The sequence below is a fragment of the Calliopsis andreniformis genome, unplaced genomic scaffold (assembly GCF_051401765.1).
Source record: "Calliopsis andreniformis isolate RMS-2024a unplaced genomic scaffold, iyCalAndr_principal scaffold0114, whole genome shotgun sequence".
NCBI lineage: Eukaryota > Metazoa > Arthropoda > Insecta > Hymenoptera > Andrenidae > Calliopsis > Calliopsis andreniformis.
Window position 1 is genome coordinate 688,727 of NW_027480523.1, and position 6,394 is coordinate 695,120.

Sequence of the window (6,394 nt, forward strand, 5' to 3'; positions counted from 1 at the left end):
TCTTCAACCCTCAATATTCAATGCTCAATCCTCAATTCACAACACTCAATCCTCAATTATCTGTACTCAATCCTCAATACTCAGTCCTGAATCCTCAACATTCATTCCTCAATCCTCAACCATCAATCCTCAATCCTCAGTCCTCAATCCTCAACACTCAATTCTCGACCCTCAGTCCTCAATCTTCTGTCCTCAATCCTCAATCCTCAATCTTCAATTATCAATCCGCAACCATCAATCCGCAACCATCAATCGTCAATCCTCAATCCTCAATCCTCAATTCTCAGTTCTCATTAGAATACCCTTAATCCTCTGGTTTCAATGCTCAATCCTCAATCTTCAATATACAAATCTGAATCCTCAATCCACAATCCTCAACCCACAATCCTCAATCCTCAATCCTCAATCCTCAACCCTCAATCTACAACCATCAATCATCAATCCTCAATCTTCAATTCTCAATCCTCAATTATCAACCCACAATCCTCAACCCTCAGTAATCAATCCTCAATCCTCAGTCCTCAATCCTCGATCCCCAATCCTCAATCCTCAATTGTCAATCCTCAAACCTCAACCTTCAATCCTCAACCTTTGATCCTCAATCCTCAATCCTCAATCCTCAATCCTCAATCCTCAATCCACAATCCCCAATCGTCAATACTCAATCCTCAACCATCAATCCTCAATCCTCAATCCCCAATCCTCAACCCTCAATCGTCAATCCTCAAACCTCAACCTTCAATCCTCAACCCTTAATCCTCAAACCTCAATCCTCAATCCTCAATCCTCAATCCCCAATCCTGTATTCTCATCCTTCAATCCTCAATCCGCAACCAGCAATCCTCAATTCTCAACACTCAATCCTCAAACCTCATCCTCAATCTTCAATCCTCAATCCTCAATACTCAATCCACAATCCCCAATCGTCAAACCTCAATCCTCAACCGCCAATCCTCAATCCTCAATCCCCAATCCTCAATCCTCAATCGTCAATCCTCAAACCTCAACCTTCAATCCTCAACCCTTAATCCTCAATCCTCAATTCTCAATCCGCAATTTTCTATACCCAATAGAATAACCTCAATTCTCAGTTTTCAATACTCAGTCCTCAATCATCAATCGTCAGTCCTCAGTCTTCAATCCTCAATATTCAATGCTCAATCCTCAATTCATAACACTCAATCCTCAATTATCTGTACTCAATCCTCAATACTCAATCCTGAATCCTCAACATTCATTCCTCAATCCTCAACCATCAATCATCAACCCTCAGTCCTCAATCCTCAACACTCAATCCTCGACCCTCAGTCCTCAATCTTCAGTCCTCAATCCTCAATCCTCAATCTTCAATTATCAATCCGCTACTATCAATCCGCAACCATCAATCCTCAATCCTCAATCCTCAATCCTCATTCCTCAATCCTCAATCCTTAATCCTCAATTCTCAATCCTCAGTCCTCAAAGCTCAATCCTCGGTATTCAATGCTCAATCCTCAATTCGCAACACTCAATCCTCAACCCTTAGCCGTCAGCCCTCAATCCTGAATCCTCAGTCCACAAGCCTCATTCTTCAATCATCATTCCTCAGGCATCAATCCTCAATCCTGAATCCTCTATCCTCAATTCTCAAGCGTCAATAGAAAATCCACAGTTGTCTGTTTTCAATACTCAATCCTCAATCTTCAACCTTCAAATCTGAATTCTTAACCATCAGTCCTCAAAGCTCAATCCTGAACACACAGTCCTCATTCTAGAATCTTCAAATCTCAATACGGAAACATCGATTCTCAACACTCAAACCTCAACCATCAATCCTCATTCCTCAATCCTCAACACTCAATCCTCAGTCCTCAATCCTCAATACAATATTCTCAATTCTCTGTCTTGTATACTAAATCCTCAATCCTCAATCTTCAAGTCGCCATCCTCAAACCTCAATACCCAAACCTCAATCCTCAGTGCTCAATCTTCAATCTTCAAACCTCAATCCTCAGTCCTCAATACTCAATTCTCAAACCTCAACTCTCAATCCTCAATCCTCAATCCTCAACCCTCAATCGTCAATCCTCAATGATCAATCATAAATCCTCAATCCTCAATACTCAATCCTCAGTCCTCAGTCCTCAAGTCTCAATCCTCAATATTTATTTGTTAATCCTCCGATCTCAAACCTCAATCCTCAACCCTTAGTCCTCAATCCTCAATCCTCAAACATCAATCCTCAGTGCTCAATCATCAATCTTCAAACGTCAAACCTCAATCCTCGATACTCAATTCTCAAACCTAAACTCTAAATCCTCAATCCTCAATCCTCAACCCTCAATCCTCAATCCTCAATCCTCAATCATCAATCCTCAATCCTCAATACTCAATCCTCAGACCTCAGTCCTCATGTCTCGATCCTCAATATCCATTTGTCAATCCTCAGTTCTCACACCTCAATCCTCAACCCTTAGTCCTCAATCCTCAACCCTCAATCCTCAATCCTCAATCCTCGATCCTCAATCCTAAATCCTCAATCCTCAACCAGCAATTTTCAATCCTCAATCCTCAATCCTGAATCCTCAATTCTCAATCCTCAATCCTCGATCCTCAATCCTCAATCCTCAATCCTCAACCCTCGGTCATCAATCTTCAAACCGCAATCCTCTATCCTCAACCTTCGATCCTCAATGCTCGATCCTCAATCGTCATCCTCTATTTTCAATCCTCAATCGTCAATCCTCAATCCTCAATCTCCAATCCTCAATCGTCAATCCTCAATCCTCAATCCTCAACCCTCAATCCTCATTCCTCATACTTCAATCCTCAATATTCAATGCTCAATCCTCAATTCACAACACTCAATCCTCACCTATCAGTACACAATACTCAATGCTCAATCCTGAATCCTCAATCTTCAATCCTCAATCCTCAACCATCAATCCTCAATCCTCAATCCTCAATACTCAATCCTCAACCCTCTGTCCTCAGACTTCAATTCTCAATGCGGAATCCTCCATCTTCAATCCTCAATCCTCAATTCTCAGTTCTCAATAGAATACCCTTAATCCTCAGGTTTCAATGCTCAACCCTCAATCTTCAATATTCAAGTCTCAATCCTCAAACCTCAATCCTCAATGCTCAATCCACAAACCTCAATCCTCAAACCTCAATGCTCAATCCTCAATCCTCAGTCCACAAATTTCAATCCTCAATATTCAATGCGCAATCCTCAATTCACATCACTCAATCCTCAATTGTCAGCAGTCAATACTCAATCATCAATCCCCAATCCTCAATCTTCAATCCTCAATCCTCAACCATCAATCCTCATTCCTCAATCCTCAACACTCAATCCTCAAACCTCAATCCTCAATACAATATTCTCAATTCTCTGACTTGTATCCTCAATCCTCAATCCTCAATCTTCAAATCGCCATCCTCAAACCTCAATCCTCAAACCTCAATCCTAAGTGCTCAATCATCAATCTTCAAACGTCAATCCTCAATCCTCAATACTCAATTCTCAAACCTCAACTCTCAATCCTCAATCCTCAATCCTCAACCCTCAATCCTCAATCCTCAGTCCTCAATCATCAATCCTCAATCCTCAATACTCAATCCTCAGTCCTCAGTCCCCAAGTCTCAATCCTCAATATCCATTTGTCAATCCTCAGTTCTCAAACATCAATCCTCAACGCTTAGTCCTCAATCCTCAATCCTCAATCCTCAATCCTCAATCCTCATTCCTCAATCTTCAATCCTCAATATTCAATGCTCAATCCTCAATTCACAACACTCAATCCTCAACTATCAGTACACAATACACAATTCTCAATCCTGTATCCTCAATCTTCAATCCTCAATCCTCAACCATCAATCCTCAATCCTCAATCCTCTACTCTCAATCCTCAACCCTCTGTCCTCAGTCTTCAATACTCAATCCTCAACCCTGAATCTTCAATCCTCAATCTTCAATACTGAATCCTCAATCTTCAACCCTCAATCCTCAATCCTCAACCCTCAATCCTCAATCCTCAATCCTTAATCATCAGTCCTCAATCCTCAATCCTCAACCCTCAATCCTCAATCTTCAATCCACAATCCTAAATCCTCAATCCTCAATCCCCAATCCTCAATCTTCAGTGCTCAATCCCCAATCCTCAATCCTCAATCGGCAATCCTCAATCCTCAACCATCAATCCACAATCCTCAATCCTCAATCCTCAATCCTCAATCCTCAATCCTCAATCCTCAATCCTCAATCCTCAATCGTGAATCCTCAATTCTCAACCATCAATCCTCAATCCTCAATCCCCAATCCTCAATTCTTAACCGTCAATCCTAAAATATCAACCTTCAATCCTCAACCCTAAATCCTGGATCGTCAATGCTCAATCCTCAATTTTCAATCCTCAATAGAATATCCTCAATTCTCAGTTTTCAGTACTCAGTCCTCAATCTTCAATCGTCAGTCCTCAATCCTCATCCTTCAACCCTCAATCCTCAGTCCTCAGTCGACGATTCTCAATCTTCAATCCTCAATACTCAACCGTCATGCTTAATCCTCAATCATCAATCTTCAGTCCTCAATCCCCAATCCACAATCCTCAATTATCAATCCTAAATCCTCAATGCTCAACCGTGAATCCTCAACCCTCAACCATCAACACTCAATCCTCAATCCTCAATCCCCAATCCTCAATACTCAATCGTCAATCCTCAAACATCAACTTTCAATCCTCAACCCTAAATCCTGAATCCGCAATGCTCAATCCTCAATTTTCAATCCTCAATAGAATATCCTCAATTCTCAGTTTTCAATACTCAGCCCTCTATCCTCAATCCTCAATAATCAATCCTCAATCCTCAATCCTCAATCCTCAGTCCACAGTCCTCAAGCCTCAATCCTCAATATTCAATTGTCAATCCTCAATTCTCAAACCTCAATCCTCAAACCTCAGTCCTCAATCCTCAATCCTCAATCCTCAATCCTCAATCCTCATTCCTCAAACTTCAATCCTAAATCTTCAATGCTCAACCCTCAATTCACAACACTCAATGCTCATCTATCAGTACACAATACTCAATGCTCAATCCTGAATCGTCAATCTTCAATCCTCAATCCTCAACCATCAATCCTCAATCCTCAATCCTCAATACTCAATCCTCAACCCTCTGTCCTCAGTCTTCAATCCTCAATCATCAATTCTCAATCCTCAATCCTCAATCCTCAGTCCTCAGTCCTCAAGCCTCAATCCTCAATATTCAATTGTCAATCCTCAAATTTCAAACCTCAATCCTCAACCATCAATCCTCTATCCTCAATCCTCAATCCTCAATCCTCAATCCTCAATCCTCAATCGTCAATCCTCAATCCTCAATTATCAACCCTAAATCCTCAAACTTCAGCCTCAATCCTCAATCTTGAGAAATGAATACACAATTCTCAATCTTCAATCCTCAAACCTCAATCGTCAATACTCAGTCCTCAACCCTGAGTCCTCAATCCTCAATACCCATTCTTCAATCCTTTATCCGCAACCCTCAATCCTCAATCCTCAATCCTCAATCCACAATCCTCAATCCTCCGTCCTCAAACCTCAATCCTCAATCCTCAATACTCAATACTCGATTCTCAATCTTCAGTACTCAATCCCCAATCCTCAATCCTCAATCGTCAATCCTCAAACCTCATCCTTCAATCCTCAACCCTTAATCATCAATCCTCAATCCTCAATCCTCAATTTTCGGTCCTCAATAGAATATCCTCAATTCTCAGTTTTCAATACTCAGTCCTCAATCTTCATTCGTCAGTCCTCAATCCTCAATCTTCAACCCTCAATCCTCAATCCTCAGTACGCGACATTCAATCTTCAATCCTCAATCCTCAATCGGCAATCCTCAATCCTCAACCATCAATCCTCAACCATCAATCCTCAAGCCTCAATCCTCAATCCTCAGTCCTCAATCCTCAATCCTCAATCCTCAATCTTCAATCATCAATCATCAATCCTCAGTCTTCGATCCTCAATCCTCGATTCTCAACCCTCAATCCTCAACCCTCAGTAATCAACCCTCATTCCTCAATCCTCAGTCCTCAATCCTCAACCATCAATCCTCAATCCTCAATCCCCAATCATCAATCCTCAATCGTCAATCCTCAAACATCAACCTTCCATCCTCAACCCTTAATCCGCAATCCTCAATCCTCAATTTTCAATCCTCAATAGAATAACCTCAATTCTCAGTTTTCAATACTCAATCCTCAATCTACAATTTCCAAATCTCAGTACCCAATCATCAATTCTCAACACCCTAACCTCAACACTCAGTCCTAAATCTTCAATCTACAATCCTCAAACCTCAATCTTCAATCCTCAATCCTCAATCCTCAACACTCAGTCCTCAA